The sequence below is a fragment of the Agelaius tricolor genome, unplaced genomic scaffold, assembly GCF_023055355.1.
Source record: "Agelaius tricolor isolate 1412-34295 unplaced genomic scaffold, bAgeTri1.0.p SCAF_14, whole genome shotgun sequence".
Taxonomy (NCBI): domain Eukaryota; kingdom Metazoa; phylum Chordata; class Aves; order Passeriformes; family Icteridae; genus Agelaius; species Agelaius tricolor.
Window position 1 is genome coordinate 16,680,098 of NW_027269274.1, and position 20,779 is coordinate 16,700,876.

Here is a 20,779-nt window from a genome sequence, read left to right on the forward strand (position 1 = left end):
TTAAAAAGCTAAGTGTCAACTCTGAGACTGAAACAGAGCCTGGCAAAGCAGGAGGAGTGCTCCATGTCCCTTTGCTTTGGTGCCTCCCAACACCCAGCTACAGGAATTTCCCAATACTTGGATGCCTGCCCAGCTGAGAGCAAAATCTGCTGCAGGTGCCCTGTCATATTCAGCTGAGGCACAGGACATGAGGGAAGGGCAGAGGTTACATGTTGTGGTGAGCAACCAGCCACTGGCCTGAGGAGCAGTGCTGGCTGTTTGTAGAGCTCTTCTGTTGATGGCTGATGTGTAAAAGGCTGCAAAAGCACTTGGGGGGTTGTGTAGGTGGCTGCTCCACTGAAGTTATGGGGCAACCACTGATCCCACCTGGAAGATTTCTGACCATTTCTTTATTTGCTTATTCTGGGAGGAGTCATTGCTACAAACCAATCCTCCACTAGAGATGGTAAAGGACAGCTGGTACCTGCTTAAGGAGCCAGACCTGTTGTGTGGTGGGATTGAGGGTATTTCCTTGAGAAATAACACCTGACTTTGCCACCCCAGTTCTCTCTGGACGGTGCGACTCCAGCCTCAGCATTGCAAACCAGCAGTCATAACCCCACTTGCTGCTTGGACTGAGTGCTTTTGGTGGCATCAGTGGGAGTCCTGAGGCTGCAGCACAAGCTGCCTCCTGGGGAAGTGTGGCAGATGTGGAGCTGTGTGAAGGGATGAGCTCTGCAGAGGGACACAGCAGACCTGTGCTTCCTGTGCAGACCCAGCCTAAGATGTCCACCAGACAACACGGGTGTCCCACTGCAAAGATCAGTTGGCTGTGAAAGATACATGGTATCTTGTGGTTGTACATCTACAGAAACCAAGAATAACTTTCCAGGCTTTCTGTTTTCTTTTGGAAATAAGGAGGAGGGGCTTAGCTGCTGGAGTGCTCAGAGGACTGGCCTGTGAAGCAGCCACCCTTAGCTGGGCTGTGCTTGTCCGTGTTGCTGTGGGGCAAATGCCTGAAGCATAACACATTAAAAGCCCATAAAAACCCCTCCCTGCTCTGCTGGGTCATTCTGCCTGCTTTAACTTGGACTTGTTCTGTTGCTCCTGAGGTCTCTGCCACCATCCCTCTCTCTGAAGGTCTCCCCTGTGTGACAGGCTGAGGCAGGGAAGGAAAATCTGGACTTTCATATCAGGTTTAACAGCAGAAGGTCCCATAGAGGATTTGGATGTGTCTAGATGGGCAGAAGGGTAAAGGTTTACTGCGATCCCTTCATGCCTGTGCCAAGTACCCTGGGGCACATTGTTTGTGAGATGGTGGGGGCTGTGTCCTTTTTATTTTGGATCAGCTCTGGCTTCCCCAAAACCCAGGAGGCCCCTGAAGGACTCACAGTTTGGTTACACTGATGATGCTCAGGTAGCCAGTACATACCCAGGCCCAGATGCCAGTCTCCCACTTGCATTTTTCTTGCTCTGGGTATTTGAGGACAGAGGAACCAGACAGGCACTTTCTCTGCTGGACTTGTGCTTTTTGTTCCCTGTAAGAGATGAAAACACAGAACCCAGGCTGCTGTGCAGGCTGAGCATCTCAGTGTGGTGTCAGCAGAGTGTCCTGGCAGTGACAGAGGCCATGGGCACACTGGGCTCTCAGTCTGTGGCACCACAGCCAGCCCATGGAGATGAGCAAGGAGCTCACCTTTTCCTCAGCACTCGTATCTGTAATGCTGCCTCTGCTTTTGGATACCCCTGGTATGTGAGACTTTGAATTTTAAAGAACCCTGGGGAGGCTGTAGAAAGGTTGGGGTTTAACAGGCTGAGGGAAGTGGGAATGTGGAGCTGGAGAAGGGTTGGGTGGGCTCAGTGATGGTTGCCCAGTGCCTGTGGGCAGGGCATGGAGGCAGCAGAGCCAGGCTCTGGCAGGAGAACAGGGAGCAGCAGTGGTGAGTAAAAACGGGTCCTGTATCACTGGGAAGGAGAAATAATAAAGTTCTCTGCTGTGAAGAACCCGGCCTAGAGCAGGAGCTCGGAGCGTGGTGGGTTTTTATGCATGAGGAGGGCTTTAACCCTGAGGGTCCAAGGCCCGGAGCTAAGGTAAGCTCCTCATTGTCCCTGCCCGGAGGAGAGGCCCTCGAGGCTACTTAGCCTTACTGACCACGGGTCCCTGTGGCTAATTAGCAGCTTTCCGCGGGCGGTGGGGGGTTGCCCCTTGCAGTCGCTCTCCTCACAGCCCATGGCAGGGACAGCAGCAGCCGGGGCCCCACATCCCGGCCCATCCCGCCTCATCCCGCTCCAGCCCCGGGACCCCGCGGGCCGGGGGGAACCTTTCTGCGCCCTGCGGAACCTTCGCGGCGGAGGCGCCTGTTGCTGCCCGGGGGACGAGGCGGGCGCTGCGACGGGGGGCGGCCCCGAGCGGCGGCGGAGCCCGAGGAGCGGCGGAGGCGGGAGGAGGCGGCGGGGCGGCCGCAGCTCCCGGAGCTCCCGGGGCGGCCGCAGCTCCCGGGGCCGCCGGGCCGCATCCCCCGCCCGCCGCCCAGGTGAGAGTGCAGCGCTGCGGGGCCGCCGCCACAATGGGAGCGGAGCGGGCCGGGCTGGGCATGCCGGCGAAGGCCCGCCCGCCCCGCCGGGGGTGTGCGCGGGGCGCCAGCCCGACCCGCGGTGGGCGCCGGGTGGGGGCGGCGGGGGAGCGGCTGCCGCGGTCCGAGGGGCCGGGAGCGTTGCGGGGGTGGGAGGGCAGAGGGGCGGTGCTGCTGGGCCGCCCGGGGGGCGGGTCCCGGTGCGGGGCGAGGAGCCGGGGGCTGCGGGGCCGGGCCCGGGGCTGAGGCTGCAGCCGCCACCGGGAGCGGGGCGGCCGGCCCAGGGCGCGCCCGGCCGAGCTTCGGGGCTCGAGCGGGGTTGTGATTGTGGTGGAGCCGGCCGGGGGGTGCACACGCCCCCGGTGGGGTGCCGGGGCTCCCGGGGGTCTGCCCGTGCCGGCAGCGCGGTGCTCGGACGGAAGGGCCTGGCGGAGCCCGGGCACGGCCGCTGTCACGCTCTGCTGTGGCCCAGCAGCAGCGATCTGTGGGACTGGTAAACACGGTCTGTGGGACTGCTAAACGGACATGCAAAGTCATAATTTATTGTCTGCGTGAGACTTGTTTGTGAGCCGTGGAAGGGGAAGGCTCGGTGTGCCGAGCTGGTGCTGCTGATCCTGTTACTCTCTCCTCTCCGGATCCTGTCTCCAGCTTTTCAACTTGCTCCCTCCGAGGATGGGTTTTGGGTGGCTCTGTGTTTCGGTGCTCACATTTGAGAGATGCTTGCAAACTCCATTGAAATCCCATCCTGTCTCTTAGTCGATTGGTACAAAACTGGTGCTTTAAAAAGTTTACTACATGCCTCCAGTCTGTGTGCAGGTGCGGGAATTTTGATTTAAAAAACAAAAAAGAAAAACCCAAAACACTGAACAGGAAAAACCCAAACAGTAAAAGGAAGTAACAGTTCTTTTTTCCTTTTTTAAATGCTAATAAGATGGTTACATTTGCTTGTCTTTATAACTGTTAACATTGGATATCCTTTGTATGGTTATGCAAGCATCAGACTTGGTGAATAATCACTTAGCCTATAGGAGCAAGTCAGTGCAGAAACTTCTGTGTTGGTTTGAGATGTTCTGCTCCCTGGTTGAAGGTGGTAGCTCCCCTTCCTGACTTAGAGTAATGGGCCTTGTGAGTGTCTCTGTGTGCTTCAATGCAGAATCAATTAATTTAGAATAAACAGCCTTTATTTAAGTAGCTCTGCTCTAGAGGCAGCAGCACCCAGCAGAAGAATAAAAACAAAGCAGTCTGCTTAGACCACTGCAGGTGCTCCTGGTGGGAGCTGGCATGGTTTTGGTTTGCTAAGTGAGGCTTCTTTTCCCAGGTGTGGAGCTGTAGACCCTGAATATACAGAGAGAACAAAGCAGCTTCTCACCCTGTGCCTTAACAGTATCAGAATGTAGAGGTTGTTCATGGAGGGCAGGTGCTGAATGTGAAATTTTCAAGAAATATACAGGTGCTACTTTAAGGAAGAGCTGTTGTGGATGTGTGACATTTTCTGCCTCGGAGTAAACACCACCTTCTCCCAAAAAAGCTCTGAATGTTTAGGCACTGGGTTCCACTTGTTCTGCACACAGTGGTAACTTCTGCACCTCTAAAATCTCTTGGAATTCCAGATTTGATACTCCAGGCTATTGTAGATTGTGGGTGGGAACCCGTGCTCTTGTGAGGAGATGAACCAAACAGCAAGGGTTTTGTGTCCTCTCCATAGTGGTGGCTTTTTAGTGAAGATTTGAAAGGTATAACCTGGCATAGTAAATCTGTAACAGGACATTGTGGTGTTCTCTGGGATCCAAGTTGACATTGTGGAATAATTCAGACTGGAAAGGGGCTTGAGAGGTGTCTAGTCCAACCTGCTGCTCAAAGTGGGATGTACACCAAGGTCAGACCAGGACTTTGGACGGTTTAAGACCTAAATGAAAAAAGTTTGTCAGTTTCTGTGTCCTTGCTCTGGTGCTTGACTGTCCTCACCAGGAAAGGAAAGGCCTTTTCTCTAGGTCAGGTCACACCTGCACCATTGCAGTTTGTGTCTGATGTCCTGCTCTGTGCCCCTGTGCAGACCCTCTGTAGGTCCAGCAGATCTGCTGTCAGCTCCCCAGAGCCTTTTCTTCTCCAATCTGGATCTCCCACAGCCTCTCTTCACACAGCTTTGTCCCTCTGAGCAGCTTGGTGCCCCTCCACCAAACCCACTCTGGCTGATCAGTGCCTGGCACGTACTGGGGGTGCCCAGAACTGCCTGTGGTGTTTGCAGTGGCTCTGAAAAGTGCTGAGTGCCAGGGAGCCGTGGTTTCCCTGGGTCAGGGGGCTGTGCTCCTGCTGGTACACCCAGTGCTGTCACCATGTGCTGCATCTCCTGTGTGCAGGGATGTATTTGTAGCACTGATGTCTCTCACCCTGCTGCCACACAGCTCTGCAGAGCCTCATTCCTGTGCACACGCACATGTGTGGGTACGCACACGTCACATCACACCCCTGCAGCACCGAGCAGCAGTTGTTCCATCCTTCTCCACATATTCCAGTTGTCACTAGTATGACCCTTGGCTCCCTTTCTTAAGTCCTTCTGCTGTCCCAGGCATCCTGAGTTCCCAGCTGACAGGTCTGCCTGTTGCCTTGCCTTCACTTTGTTTCTCAGATTTTGTCCTTTGAAACACTTCTTTGAGATGTATCCATTCACTGAGCTAGGATGGGAGTGGCAAGCTTTTCCCATGGGGATGGAGTTGGATCCCATGTGATCAAATCCAGAATGTAACAATGGAGGAAGTGTGCTTTCAAACGTGGTGAAAATGGGTGTCAGTTGAATGAAACAGTTGGGTACAAGGTTTTTAAGAGTGCTGTTAGTTACCATGCAACAATGTTCCTGTAATTTCTCTGGACTTGTTTCCATCGGGTGCCTAGAAGTTTTTGGGAGACACTACCCTGTGGGATAATATTCTCTGCTAACAAAGTCTCTTCTTTTAAACCTAATTCTCCAGAACTTAGTTCCTGCAGAGGTTAAGTACTGTTTACTATTCCTAGATCCTTGGTACAGATATAGTTTTGAGACATGTTTTCTGCTTACACAAAATAATTTCTGCATTATATTTACCTGATTGTTGAGTTAATTACAGCTGAACTTGTGTCGGAGAATGCTCATCTCAAGACAAGAATTTGTTGTATTTAAGCAATATTTTAGCTATATAAAAATAATTTATAGAGAGCTGGAGTATAGAGAGATCTGCCACCCAAATCAGTGCTTATTGAGTACTTTTGCCAGCACAGAAGAAGAGTTGTGTAGAATCTCATAGGTAATTTGAAACAATGAATGAAAATTTTGTTTCTTGTTAACTTTTAGAAACCTCACATTTAATTTTTAGGGTTTTATGCTTATTAAGAAACAATCTTAAAGAGGAAGGGGAATGATGAAATAATAAATAACCCTTTGTTGTTTGAGAAAGGGTCAGAATTAGCTGATGAAATCAAGTGTCATTATATGCTGGGAGAAGAAAAGGTGGAATTACTGGAACTAGCTTCTTGCTGGTATGAGAAGATAAAATTTGTTGAATAGGTACCTTTAGAAGCTGGTTGAGCTTCTGAGAATGTGGTGGTATTGTTTTGTTGTTTGTTTTTTTAAGTCATCATGTTTTAAAACTAGCTGGTGGCATGCCATTCTAAATAATAGTGAGTTATTGATCAGTATTTTCTCTGTGATAACCAGCAAATGCCAACTGCACATTTGCTGACAAAATTGGTATACCTGAAGTTGAAACAAGTTTTGAGGGGGAATAAAAAGGTGAAGAAGTATATATTGCTTTCATTCATGCAGATGTAAAACTGCATAAGAACATCAATAAGATTTGTTACTTTGAAAAATATCTCAAGGTACAGAAAATAACCTTTCAGAAATTCTTAAAGGTCAGATGCGCTATTGACTCAATTTATGCCTGATGTGGAGTAGCAGAATTTCTGTGCAGTCCTGTGAGCAAGGCTGATTCAGTGCTATTGCAATCTTAGAGCAGCTGCAGTAATTGAAATCTTGCTGTTACTCAGTGGTAATGCTGGAGTTGGGGTCAGTCTGACACCTCCAAAAATCTTGTGGCATTTCAAAGGTGTCTGTGACTCACTTGAAGTGTTACATCCATCACTTGGAGCTCATGGCAGCTTTTTCATTGTGCTCTAAAACCTGCAAGTAGGAGCAGTGATTTGAAGCCCTCTGGGGCGGCCTGTCAGCTTGTCCCAAAGCTGCTGTTCTGAGAGTGTATCTGCAAGTTGAAATGCACAAAGAAAGAAAGGAAGAATGATCCAAGTTTGGTGTTAGTGACAGTCAGTTATTCAAGCATCGGGAGAGATGTAAAGGCTGGTAGGCACTTGTCTGGAGGAAATATTGATCCTGTGCTGGGGAAAAGTGCTGAATAACTTCATGACTGAAGATCTCATTCAAAGATGCAGAAATCTTTAGGGGAAGACCTTTAGCCAGTTGCTTTGAAACCAGGCTGAAGAAGTCTCTTAGATGCAATCAGTGCAGCTTGTGGTATAAACACAGAGTGCAGCATTCAGACCATACAAACTGTGCCCTCTACTACTGCCCTAAATCCTAAGAGGAATTTCTGAGCTGCGAAGTGCAGCTGCTGTTTGCTTCTTGGGCACCTCTTTGAAGCAGAGGAGAGTTGATGAGATGAACTAGCTGCTTGCTGGTATGACTTAAATTACTCTTTCCTCCTTCTCTTCACAGGCACGCACAATGGTACTGGTAGGAGTTAGCCAAGAATTGAGCATATTAACAGAATTTCTGTCTGCCACTGTAACTGTTTCTATGCTGGTGGATGGCAGATGAGCTTTTCCACCTTTGGTTTTCTACTTAACATGCCCACGTGCTTTCCTGGGTTACAAATACATTGAAACTTACACTGAACCAGGAGGACTTTGGTCGAGGCAAGTGCAAAACAACATGCTTTATATAAGACAGGCACTAAACTTATAAAAGCAATTAAAGGGGTTTTGTAGTGATTTGGCAGAAAACTTTACTCTGGTGTTCTCTGTGGCAAACTAGCTTGATCTAATTATCAAAGTGGAGCTGTGCAAGGGCAGAATTGACCACAGAAATGCAGAACCTGGCTGGTCGGGTACAAAGAGTTTGTAGGGCAACCACAGGATGGGAAGAAATTGAAACCTGGTGAAAGTAACATAATTTTGGCTTGTACTATCTTCTCTTCACAGTGAAAGTTTTTATCTAAAATTCTTGTGAAGAGAACTTTTCTAGTCCAACAGAACTAGGGAAATGACATTTTAGAGACATGGTAATTCACCAAAGATTTTCTCCAGTTTCTCCAGTCTTACCCAGAAGATCAGCGTTAGTGAAGTGTGGGTTATTATATTTGGAGTTGTTGAATCCAGAATAAATAGGTTGTTAAAATGTATTATCTTATGTGAGTTGCTCTCGCTGTTTGTTGCTGATACAACAACAACCAACCAAACCCCAAACCAAGCAAAATCCGTGGACCTGTCAAAGCCTGGGAGTGGATAGTGGAGCACAGGTGCTCTGCCTGCCTGCTGAGTCAACATGGAAAATGGAATGTTCCAAAAGGAATTGATTGAGGAGGGCTGCTGGTGGGATTTACTCAAAATTAGTGAAGCAAAAGAGACTTTGTTACGTGGCTGGGGAGTAGCAGTGCTCTGGAAGATCAAAAAATTCTAATTAAATTTCTTGTATCAAACACACTTACAAATGGGATTTATGTGGTAATTGTATTCCCATGACTGCTTCAGTCAATGAGGGTGTTGTTGAAAAGTGAATCTTGTTCAACAGATACAGTTTCATGTATGAGCTATAAGTCAACAACTGGATTAAAAACAGTGGATGTGGAAAATAGAATATGAATGGAGGATTTTTTCAGGGATTTATAGTAGGTCCAGAGCTTTGTAGTAATTTTGTCAGTGGCCTGGAAGAAAACATGAAATTAGAGCTATTCAAATTTGTGGATTATGTAAAGGTTGTGCCTGAGTGGTGAAGCATGAAGAAGGAGCAGCAGCTGTACAGTGTCCTCTGAATTGTTTGGGTAACTGGGTTTAATATGACCAAATGTTTTTATAGAGCTGAGGCATGTTATGCATGTTATGGGAAAGACTGGAGGCTGTAGGTTTAGAATACAGAATTGTGCTTCCAGAAACCAGTGACCTTGGAAAGGATGGCAGGAGAAGAGCAGATATATGGCAGTGAGTCCTCAGAGCTTAAAATAAGCTAATTAATTTTTAAATACTAACGTACATTCATAATAACAGGAAATACTGAATGAGGACAGAGAGGTGAAATCAGTTGCAGAGTATTTTGACAAGGTTTAATGTTGGTGTTTTTAAAGAGATGTTCAAAGCCAAGAAAGATGTAGTGTTCAATGTTATTTCAGGGATTAAACTGCTCATTATAAAACTTTTTCTTGAACTGCTCAATTAGTTTAGCTTATCACAAGGTATTTAAAAGTTTCTCAATTTTCTTTGGGCAGAATAGGCTGTGTACCAAAGGCTCTTTAATTTAGTGGAAAAAGATACAATAGCAGCCAGTGCCTTGGGTTTAAAAAGATTATTTCAAATTAGGAAAGAGGCACAGATTGTTAACAGTGACTGTGATCAACCACTGAAGACATTAGGAAGATGCTTCTAAGTATTAAGGAAAATTAGGATGTCTCAATCTCCAGAAGTCATCAAGTCAGGAAGGAGTTTCATTTGGAAGATATGGGTGAGGAAATGCTCCGTAAATGTACGAGTGTACCTGCCAGCACACAAATGCAGGGGCATTGGCACTTGCTAAACAGATCTCACCCAGTGTTCAGACTCTTCCTGCATGTGCTAGAGTCACTCACAGGGTCTGGTGGTGGTGGTTGTTCTCTTACAGCACTCCTTTTAATCTATTAAGTGTACATTTTCTCTTGAGGGAATAAATGTGCTTGTATGTACCATGTACTTAAATGAAATCAAATATTTGTGATCTCTTTTTTTGGGAACCACTGTTGGTTTTGGTAATGGGGAGAGGAAGGGGCTGTATGTGGAAGGACAGGGGTGGCTGTTTCATTTCCTGAAGAGGTTGGAATATCTTCCCCAGTGTTTTTCCTCAAAAAAAATTCATAATATGCTCTGAAGATGTTTACCCCAGTAGTGAGTAGTCTTTACATTCTGTAGAAATTGCTTTTTCATTGGGGGAATAAATTGCACGTGCTCTTGCTGGCAGAGGTAGCTGGGTGTGGATGCATAAGGATGCAGTGCCCTGTGTGTCTCTGGTAGTATGAAATCAGTGTGTCCCTTGTCCACCAGAGGAATGGTTTCTGCTGTGTTCTGTCTGCCAAAGCAGCGAAGGATGTAGAGAGGAAAAATCCACGGGTGCTCTCCTGCCTTGGCCATTAGGGAGATTCCTGGTTGTCTGTGGATTCTCTGTGGACAGTTGGTTTGGGATGTTTTCCTAAACCCTTCTGGAAGCACAATGGAAGCAAATCTGGCTGTGACAGCAGCTTGTGCCTGGTAGGCACCTATCCAGACATCCTGATCCTTTCCCCATCACAGGATGGGTGCATGCCCAGTCATGTGTCAGAGCAAGGGCTGTGGGAAATGCAGGAGGAAATGCAGGAGCTGGATGCTCTGTTCAGGGCAGGTTGTCCTGGGTGGCCTTTCCCAGGCACCCCATCAACTTCTGCAGGGAATGTGTGCCTACACCAGCCCTTGTTCCAGCAAGCATCAGATGTAATCTGTCTGTTCAGGACATCTGGGTTTGGGGAGGGGTCAGCACTGTAAGAAGTGACTTCCTTTATCACTGAAGGAGGCTGTCCTGCTGACCTTGGAGCATTTTCCAGCCAAGTGTTATGTTTTCCCCTCTAAGATGTATTTTATTATTTTGGCAAGGTCTTGTATTCTTCTTTTTACACTCCTGGGCTGGCCTGTGCAGGAAGACTTAGAGGTAAATCCTTCTGTTGAGGGAAGTTGTTTATCTTTCAATTTCCTTGCAGCTTGGAGGGGGTGTGTCTCCTCTGCATTTCTTGCTCTCCTTTCTGTTATCTTGTCTGACCCATTTTGCTGACAAAGAGAAGGAAGGCAGTGAAGAGAGACAGAAGTGGTTATAAGTAAACAGTTTCTTTACCTTCCCTCCCTCCCCACAATGAGCTGCTGGCTTCTCTTTACAGTTGCTTTATGCAGGGAAGATTGAAGGTGAACAGAGTTAATTGTCAGGGAGTCTGTATAAGATTTTGGGGATTGGAGGAGATTGTAGAACTCAGGAGATAAGGATTTCAGATTTTTTTAATTTCATTTGGTCTTAATGTGCTGGAACTCCTCCTGTATCCTATATCAGACAGGTATCTTTCTAATGGTTGCTGAGGAGACCTGTCACTTCTCACTTTTATCTATGCTTGGCTGTGACATTATTTAGTATAAGCTATAGAATGTAAAAAAGTTTACCTGTAGTCTGGGTCAGAAAATTGAGACTAAGAGCAGTGGTCTCTGGAGTGGCAACTGCATTTCTGTGTGAAGAAAGGATGAGAGAAGGCTTTGAGGACCTCATACCGAGGGTGTTTGTGTCTCCCTGAACAGTTTGGGTGAAGTTCAAGTGTTGAGTGAAACAAACACAAGGCAAACACAGGGGATGTGCATGAGAGGCTACATACACCTATATGTATTTATGGCCAGATCCCCACAGTGGCTCTTGATTGCATTTTGGGGAAAGGTTCTAGGACAGCCCAGGAATATCTGCTTATCCCAGACATAGTAAGATACAACAAGAAAATGAAGAAAGGCAGAGGGCTAAAGAAAGTGATTCTCTTATTCAAGTAGTAAAAATCAGCCCTTGATCTCAGGAAGGGGGAGGTCATTATGGCCAAAGTAAATTCCTCTCATGAGGTTCAAGAAATTACCCATATCTTCTCATGGTACAGATTGCATCACTTCCCTTTGTCACCCCATAGAGGTGTTCCTTTAACAAATCCCCCTGAGTGCATTTAGGAGGGGACATGCCCTGACCCAGAGAAATTTCTGTCAGTGCAGGTTACCAGTGTCTCAAGGTTGGGACAGCTTTTCTTCCTGTTCCCTCAAACAGCCTTATCCTGCCTTTTCTGGTGCCCACATGGAAGGACCAGTTTACAGAGGCTCTCACTAAGATGCTCCATGCTAAGGATTTACATGAGGAGGTGTATTTTGCTTTCAGCTTTGGGCAGTTTAAGAGTATTTGCTGTGGGGAGAGAGATGTGCACAGCAAGGGTGTCTGACTGCATGATATACTTTGTACTTCTGTGCTTTGAGTAGCAATTGCATTGCTTTTATCAATTGAAAAAGTCCAGCAAAATGAAGTTCAGAACCAATTTACACAAACCACATAGTGATGCCTTGACTACTCAAAGAGACAATTGAGAAGATTGTCTCACTTTGGCTGCATGCACCATCCTTTGGGCTGGAGTTTTGAAGGCAAGAAAGCTTTATCACAAGGACCATCTCACTTTCTCAAATAGAACTGGAGCAGTGTCTGGCTGCTTAGAGCATGGCCTTGGTGACAGTGACTCCAGCTTGATCAGCCCATACCCAGGGCTGCATGTTCTCACCCTCTCACTATTTTTTTTTCCCCCTTTGTGCCCACAAAGCTGTTCATGCAACTTTGTGGTAGATCACATTTGGGAACTGAATTTTGCTTCCAGGTAGGTTTTCAGCTGAATCAGATTGCTGCCCAGCCACACAGAGGGGTTGTGTTGGCACAGTGTGGGAGCAGTGTGTGAGTTGGGAAAAGAGCAGCTGCTGCAGAAAATGTGTCCGAGGCCTGGGAGGCTGCAGTCAGCAAGAGGGAAAATGGGTAATTTAATCAAGGCCAAATGTTTATTACCCTTCTGGTGCCTGTGAAATCTGAAAACTCTCTGTCAGTGTCAAGGCACGTCTCTGTCTCTGTAATTGGTAGGTTTAGCATCAGAGTTTGGTTGCTATCTTCTGTTTAGTGTGCTTTTCTATTCAGTCTTTGCATTTATTATTTGCATCACTCTCTGATGGAAGCAAAAGGAACAGCATTCCCAGTGTAATGTAACTGCCCAGAGGTTTGATTACTCTTGCAGCATTGCTACTTAACACTTGTGTGAAAAAGCAGTGGCTTCTCCTTTCCTGAATTAGTGCAAAAGCTGTCCATTCCTTCCTTAAAACAAGTGCCCAGGTTATGGAAAGCACCTCAGCAACCAAACACAAGCTTCTGGGCATAGGAAGTAAGGAAAATCAGCTTTTGTAGGGGTGGAGGAGATAGCAGGAACAAAGAATATTTTCTTAAATCGAGAAATTGTTGTAGGAGTGGTGACATCAGTTGGATTTTAAGTTCCTTGTCCGTAGGTGTCAAGGAATTTAGAGAACAGGACCAAGAAATAAACCTTACAAGACCAGTGCCTTTTTGTGCTTAGCTATGAAGTGTAACACAGGCTCTAAATAGGGAGCAACAGCTGCCTTGAAAACTGGGTGTCAAGGTGATTGTTGCATGAAATGGAGAAGATTTGGAATTGAAGCAGTGCATTTGAGATCAGATGTTTGGGGAAAAGCTGTTATCCCAGAAGAGAAATTTTTTTTCCTAATTTTTCCCCCAGTTTTGGTATGTAATCCTCTTATCTCTGGAGAAGAATTTCCTCAGGAAGCTGCTTTTTTGTTTGGTGGGAGGGAGTTCCTAATTCTGGACAATGCATAGTAAGATTCACCCTAGCCAGCATTTTTAAGTTTCTGTCAACCATAACTTCACATCCTGTTCTCCAATGAATGGGAATAGTTCAGGTCTGTGATCTGAATTTGTTTATTTTATAGTGACAATAGTCAACTGCTTGAGAGAAGTAAGACCCAGATAATGAGTAGAGAACACAGGAGAAGTGGGTGATCTGCTTAGTCATACAGACTCTGTAGAAAAATTTATATTTTTCCTCCCTTACAAAAAATTGTTTAGAGGTGCCTTTTCCTTCCTCCTGTACTTACCATAGCACTAACAAAAAGCAAGAGAGGAGATCTTATATTTCAATCAAATCAATACTTCTGGTCAGTGAAATGCTTATTTTAACAGAATGAGATACTCTGCCTCTTTGTGAACATCTATCCCTTTACTGTGATGAGAAAGTCTTTAACTTCTGTCATCTGCCTCCTTCATTCCTAGCAAGGGGACAACTATGAATGAAGTTGATTGAGATTTTACAGCATTGCCAGTAAATCTCCTTTGGAAGTGCAATGTAATTAGTTTTCTCTGTTAAAGAATGCTGTTAACTGTACCCAAAATCTCCCATCAAGATGAGTTGTAGTTACAAAATTTTCTTATTTCAGCCCAAATCAATAATAATCAAGAATTTCTCCAATAGATAAATGAGCAAGTTCAGTTAAATGACTGGGCAAAAAAACTGGCCAAGCCCAGAGTGGTGGAGAGAATGGTGCCACATCCAGCTGGGTACTTGTGGGGTTCCCTAGAGCTTGGGATTGGGGTCACACCTATTTATTAAATATCTTTATCAGTTACTTGGATGAGGGGATCGAGGGCACCCTCAGTGAGTTTGCAGGTGACACCTGCAGTGTGGGCAGGAGCGTTGATCTCCTGGAGGGCAGGAAGGCCACAACAACCCCCTGCAGCACTACAGGCTGGGGTAGAGGGTCTGGAAAGCTGCCTGGCAGGAAAGGACCTGGGCACTGCTCAGCAGTGGCTGAACATGAGCCCAGGTGACCAAGGAGGTCAGTGGCACCTGGCTTGTACCAGTGCTGGTGTGACCAGCAGGACCAGGGCAGTGACTGTCCCCTGTGCTGGCCACTGCTGAGGCACCTCAAATCCTGGGCTGAGCTTTGGGCTCCTCACAGCAAGAGAAACATTGAGATGCTGGAGCTTCTCCAGAGAAGGGAAGGGAGCTGAGGAGGGGTCTGGAGCACAGGTCAGATGAGGAGCAGCCGAGGGAGCAGAGGGGGCTCAGCCTGGAGAAAAGGAGGCTGAGGAGGGACCTTATTGCCCTGTGCAGCCCCCTGAGAGGAGGTTGTAGCCAGGTGGGGGTTGGTCTCTTCTCTCAAGGAATGAGCAACAGGATAAGAGAAAATGGTCTCAGGTTGTGCCAGGGAGGTTTAGATTGGATGTTAGGCAAGACTTCTTCATTGGAAGGGTTGTCAAGCATCAGAACAGGCTGTTCAGGGAAGTGGTGAGGTCACCAGCCCTGGAGGGATTTAAAAGATGCCTCAGTGTGGCACCTGGAGACATGGCTTAGTGGTGAACCTGACCGTGCCGGGTTAGTGCTTGGACTCTATGATCTTAGAGCTCTTTTCCAACTCAAACAGTTCCATGATTCAAGACTAATAATTCAATAATCTAACTAATAATTGAAAAGAAGGGGGAGGTAAATAGTGATGAGGCAAGACGTTCCATTTCTGTTGTATTTGAGGAGGAAAGAGGATCAGAGCGTAGGGATGGTGCCTTCTTATCACACATGGTTGCCTTCACTTGGGATGGTAACAAGTCAAGAGGACAGGAGAAGACCTGGCTTTCCTACTGTTCCCTCTGTTCTTACTCACTGTGCATAGCTGCCAGTCAAGCAGAATTTGCAAATGCTAAATGAGCTTTGATAGAAGAAGTGGTCATTTGGGGAAAGCACTTGACTGAGACTTGCTCTTAACTTTGAGAGAAGGAATACCCAGAAGGTTGTGGGTTTTGGCTGCATCACAGCCGAGTGTTCTTTGTCATTCTGCTTCTGAATCTTGGAAATGTAATGTTTTGGATTCTGTGTGGGGATGAATATACAGTATTGTGTGTTTGGTAAGAACAAGTACTGCAAAAGACATTTAAAAAAGTTAAGTCAATTTATACACTTGGGAGGTAGTGACATTTTTACTCTAAAAGAGCTATGTTTGGTAGCCAGCAGCTACTTCTCTGGATGGTTGTTGTGGTGCTTATTTGTCACATGGTATTTTACAGTAATTTGTTAATATGTCCCTTTTCAGTTGCTCCTTCCTGGCTTAACATTGTGTGCTTGTGCTGGTTGGTAGCTAATATCCTGTTTAGCATGAATTGGGACAAGACAGTTGGATATGTTTACCAAAAGGGTATGGTCTCCCTCAGGATAGATTATCTTCCTGCTAATATTTATGTACCTCCTTAGCCCAGCTTGCATTGTGCTGCTTTTAAAGCTCTTTTGGAAGTAAACTCCAGTATGTAGAGTCATATACTCACAATTTTATAAGCTAAACATATAATATGCATATCATGAGACTCATAGCTCTGTTTCTTTTGCGAAATAATATTTATTATCTCCATTGGGGTGATTTTTGTGTGTATCCAAACAATCCCCTCAGCAGTGTGTTGGGTTATTTGTGCTCTGTGGGGAGAGACAGTTTTCCCTTTCAGGCCTGTCCAAACCATTGGGAAGTTTTCAGCCAGCAAAGCACAACCAAAGTGGTGCTTCCATAACTTCCATAAGGACAGAACCACAGGAGGCTCTTTCATCCAGTTGCTTTCCATGTGAGCTGCCTATAGTGTCAGTGTTATTAAAGCAGATGTATTTGTGCAGGATAGATAAGGATCAGTCTAAATGTTTTATTTTGACCTGTTTAATGGGAAAGGCAAAAATCAAGAAATTTTGGTTACTTTGTTCTCAAAACTAGCAGAAAAGTGACACTTAAACATTAAGTTTTTTCATCACTTTGCAATGTTGCAGGGAGGGAATGACTCTGGAAGAAGTTTCTGACAGTTTTTAATCCTTTAATGGATTTTTAATCTATGTTGGAATTCAATAAAAATTAGTTTAATGTCTGATTGCTTGGCAGCAAATTGGGTCTAACATATGCTAATTGTCATATCACATGAATTCAAAACTGTTTATTTCCATTTCCTCCTACTTCAAGATGATTTTTTGGTTTTCCTCTTGTTTTTGCTCATGTTCAATTTTCTTTGGTAAACTTAGGTGGCATAAGTAATACTTCCTCATCCCTGGTGTAATTATCACTGCTGGAGGTGGGGTAGGGAATAAAGAGGAACAAACCTTTGTGGAATCCTTCCTTTTTCTATTACTACATAAACCAGAACCTCAGATTTTCAGTCCAGTTTTGAAGAGGGAGAAGGATGAGGCATCAAAGCCAAGCTCCCAGACCTGTGTGATTCTTTGTGCTGAAATGCAGACCTGTGACCCAAGGCAGAGTTAAGTTGTGTTGACTTTGTGTTCTGGTGATGCCAGTGTGTGATGTGACTGGTGTCTGTCTCACAGGGGATGGTGGGCTGCCCTGGGCTGCTGCTGGTGGGAAAGCTCATTTCCTGGGCAGGGACACAGCTGAAGGCAGTGAATCATTCCCCTGTAAGGAAATGTGCTTCTCTGGGAGGCAAAGAGAGGAGTGTGTGTGCATGGGGTGATACTGAGAAAATAGGATAAAATTAGACCTTTTAACATTAGGAAAAGTTGCAATTTTCCTCATCCTGAAAGATGAAGACATTGCTTATGAGCTATCCCAGTCTGTTTCTGAGGGATACCCTTCCAGGAGGTGAGCCATAGCATATCTCAATCACCAAAGCCACAGCTTGTCTTCAAAGAGTGACAGTGACTGATCTTTCCTTGAGAGGGGAATAGCTCCGTGCCTTTTCACTCCTCTCTGTTCCACTGCTTCTGTTTATGTAATTTAGTCTTGATTTATTACATAACTTCTTCTCTGGCACCTGTGTATGACAAGAGCTTAAGTTCCAGAGGGATCTTTCAGTTATCTCTGTCTTTCCTGCTTGGGAATTGGCTCATATCTTGACATAGTTTGGGTGTTCACGAAGAGAAGGCTTGGCACACCTCTCCCATGAGCTGACTTTTCAAACTTATCTTTTGGAATTTGAGAATGGTTATCATTAATGCAAGGTAGGCAAGAATTTTCCAAATTAATCTGCTGGATAAAATGCATTGAATGTAATTTGGAATCCTGACACACTGTGCCCTCTATAGAGTTTTCTCCACCATTTGAAATATTTTCTTGGGGTTTTACTCCTTACACAGGTTGTTTTTTCTATAGCTGTAGCAGCATGGGCAAAACATCTAAAAACACATTCAAAAGTGGCTTTTACATTGAAATGCTGTTTGAAGGAAACAGTGATCAGGGAAGGAGAGTTTCCTTTAGTAGGTAATGCAAGTGCCATTTATATAGAATTTGACAAAGCTAAAAACATTGATGGAGATTCTGTGAAGTAAGAGAAATTTTTTGTTAGTTTGTGATGGTTACTCCAGATGTCAGTAATTACTGTAAGCAAAACTGATCACATGCTTCTTACTTCAGGTAGCCTGAATTTTATGCAGTAACAAACAAATTGTTCTTCTATGATGGTCCACTGGTAAGGACATTTTGAGTATTTGAAAGGAGAGAGTTGACTTATAGGAAGTCAATTTCTGCTTTAATATGATTAAACAAAATTGCCCTTAGAAGCAACGCATCAGTGATCAGGCAAATAATTATATACCTATCTAGATATACATACATAAATACAAACACAAAAACACTTGCCCATTTCTGCTGGCTGTATCCAGAGGTGAAGAACCTCACAAGGTCTGTGGGGAAGGGAATGCTGGCATCTTATGGAGAGTTCAGGTTCTCTTTAAGGGTCACAAAATGTTGCCAGTGCTGGCAGTGGGGTGTTCCACATGCCTCCCGAGGTGCAGGAGAGAAGGGCCCTGTGGCTGCTCCCACAGCAGGTGTTGGATGCTCAGGTTGTGTAAGGAGCTGCAGATGCTGCCATTGACTCACGCTGGCTCTTTTTGTTCGGATCGCAGTGGGAGCCAGGCCTTATGTAATGTTCATTGTCACATTCTCAGTGCTAGCACTGTCATGTCAGCACAGGGGAAGGATTAGCTCTCCCTTTTCTTTCTTTATGGGTTGATTTTATGGGTTTTTTGGGGTTTTTTTTCTTGTGTTGTTTTGGGGTTTTTTTTCATTTCTCCCACATTTTCTTGCAGCAGCTTTTGTTGTTCGTGTACTCAGGGAACAGCCAATTTCAGGCTGGTTTTAGTTTTGTGGTGCCTTTTTGGAGGGAGATTGTTAGCCTGGAGAGAATAAAAGAGCAGGTCCTGCAACGCTCTCAAAACTGATACATGGATGTGTTTCTAAAAGCAGTCTTATTTTTTTTGCTCTCAGTTCCTGTTCTCCACAAATCACAGTGGGCTCCTTAATACTCACATGCAGTGTGATCCATTGTTCAATATTCATGTGGAATGGGGAGAAGCACACTTGCCTTCCTCAGAAGGGTGGTCCAGGACAAGCAGATGCTCCTCAATTTATGATTTCACAGGCTGCTTCTTTTTCCTTCAGTTTAATATTCCTGTGGAGAACACATCAGTTAGAGAGGATCAATGCTACTTAGTTTGTTTGTGATTTGAACAAGATAAAATGAAGGAGGAGAATTGTTTTCTTCCTTCCCAGACAGCAGCCTGTGGCCACCAGTTAGCTGTGAGTCACAGCAGAGAAACTGCATAGCTGGACTCTCTACAGTCTCAGGCTGCAAAGGGAGAAGGGATCTAAATCACAAAGTATCAATTAAGGATGGCTTTAAATGCAACTTGGGGAGAATAAGTTCCTTTTGTTTTTTCAGGAAACACTTCTTTGCTTTGTTTAAAGCATATAGAGGTCTGCTGGACTACTATAGTAAAACTGTTGGCTCCTTTTTGAAAAAAATATTTATCCTTTTAGGTGATTCCCCTGATACCATTTTTACATGATAATTTAATAGAGGTTTTAATATGTTGCATAATGTAAATTAGAGAATTTGAAGTGTTTGTTGGACTCAAACTGTTCAAAACCACTGATCTCAGGTTATTTCTAACTAGATTTTGAAGTGGAACAGAGAACTATTAATTGTTATTTTGCAATAACATTGCAAGTTACCGCTTGCAAACTGTTACAGGACTTTTTGTCATAGAGAAGCTTAAGCTCATAGTTCCTTTACTCATGCAATTGTGTGCTTTATGGTAATGTTCTGCTAGATACTGGAGGTACCAGAATGGTGCTAGTAGTGGTCTAACACACAGGTGAGATTTCCCCCAAGGAACCAGCATTACCCTCATACATGTCCAGTTTGGAGTGTTTGTGTGTGAGCTGAGTGCACTGAGAGGAATCTTATGGCCCCAATCAACCATTCTACTCTTTTGTTGCCCAACAAAAAAGAAAAACAGAAAAGGAAATTATTGTTTCCATAAAACACGACTGTGTAACAAACAGTGAAGAGCATTATGCAGTACAGACTTAGAAATATCTGTTTTTATTAAAATGTGTTTTATTTGTCTGTGCAAATCCTCTTGCAATTTGCCAGGGTGCTTGATCCTGTTTCTATGGCCTGGCACCACAGTGGCCAGTGTGAAGTCTTGGTTACAAAACAGGCTTTAAGGGACAAATCTTGATGAGTCCCAGATATTGGGCTTGGCTGGAGGTTGGAGAGGTGATGGAATCCTCTTTACTGTTCAGCACTGGAGCAGCATTAGTGTTAAACCTGCCCTTTCTGAAGGGATTTGTATGGGATGGTTGTGTACTCAGGAATGAGCATGTCCTGTCCCTAAATCGCTTGTGTTGTAGTGGGCAAAGAGCTTCTGTAAGGTTACTTTGGTTTTTGTGGGTTTCTGTAGGTACAGGGAAACCCTGTTCCTTCTCCTCAAGTGAGGAAGGACTCTATTCTGCCTTGTCCTGCATCCTTGCTTTTTACTTGATGATATCTGTAATAGTTAATTAAATAATGGTTTAGTATTTACAGTGCTAGTGGATCCTCTGATGAAAGTGATGTACAGAAATGCCCTAAGTCCCCACATCCCTTGATGACTGCAGTTTCATTTAACAGTTTGGCTCGTGGCATGCACAACTCTGCTGTGAACAACTATCGTGTAGAAGGGGAAAAGTTGCTTTCACATTTCTCTCTCAACTTTATATGTGAGAAGTAATCTTAAAGCTTTGCAGAGGGAAAGAAAAACGTTAGGACAACAGAAATGTGTCCAAATTCTCAAGGTTTCCTCACCTAGAAGTGGGCCTCCTTTCTGTGCAGGCTTGAGGAGGAGGCAGTAATCAGCACATGGCATTTACTTACTATCTGAGGTGTTCTACCTTAAAAAAGCAAAGCCCAAAAAACTTCAGAACTATTTTTATCTTTGTTGAAAGACGGGACATAATACATGAGAGAGGCTGTCTTGGATGTTAATTTGATGTGCAGTTGATTGCAGGGTTTAACTTCTGGGTAGGATAAACATGACAGCTCTTTTTTCCTCCCTGAGTAAGCAAGAGGAATTTTTCCAAGTGTTTCCCCCTAAGATCCCAGC

General features: G+C 45.1%; 1 protein-coding gene across 2 annotated transcripts in view; it reads left to right on the forward strand.

Annotated features, from left to right (window-relative positions):
* Nucleotides 1-2,358: 2,358 nt before the first annotated feature.
* Nucleotides 2,359-20,779, forward strand: part of RAD54L2 (RAD54 like 2) — a 68,942-nt gene continuing 50,521 nt past the window's right edge. For both annotated transcript variants that reach the window (XM_071439950.1, XM_071439953.1), the window contains exon 1: nucleotides 2,359-2,513. The gene's annotated coding sequence lies outside the window, so the exon portion shown is untranslated. The remainder of the gene's footprint in view (nucleotides 2,514-20,779) is intronic.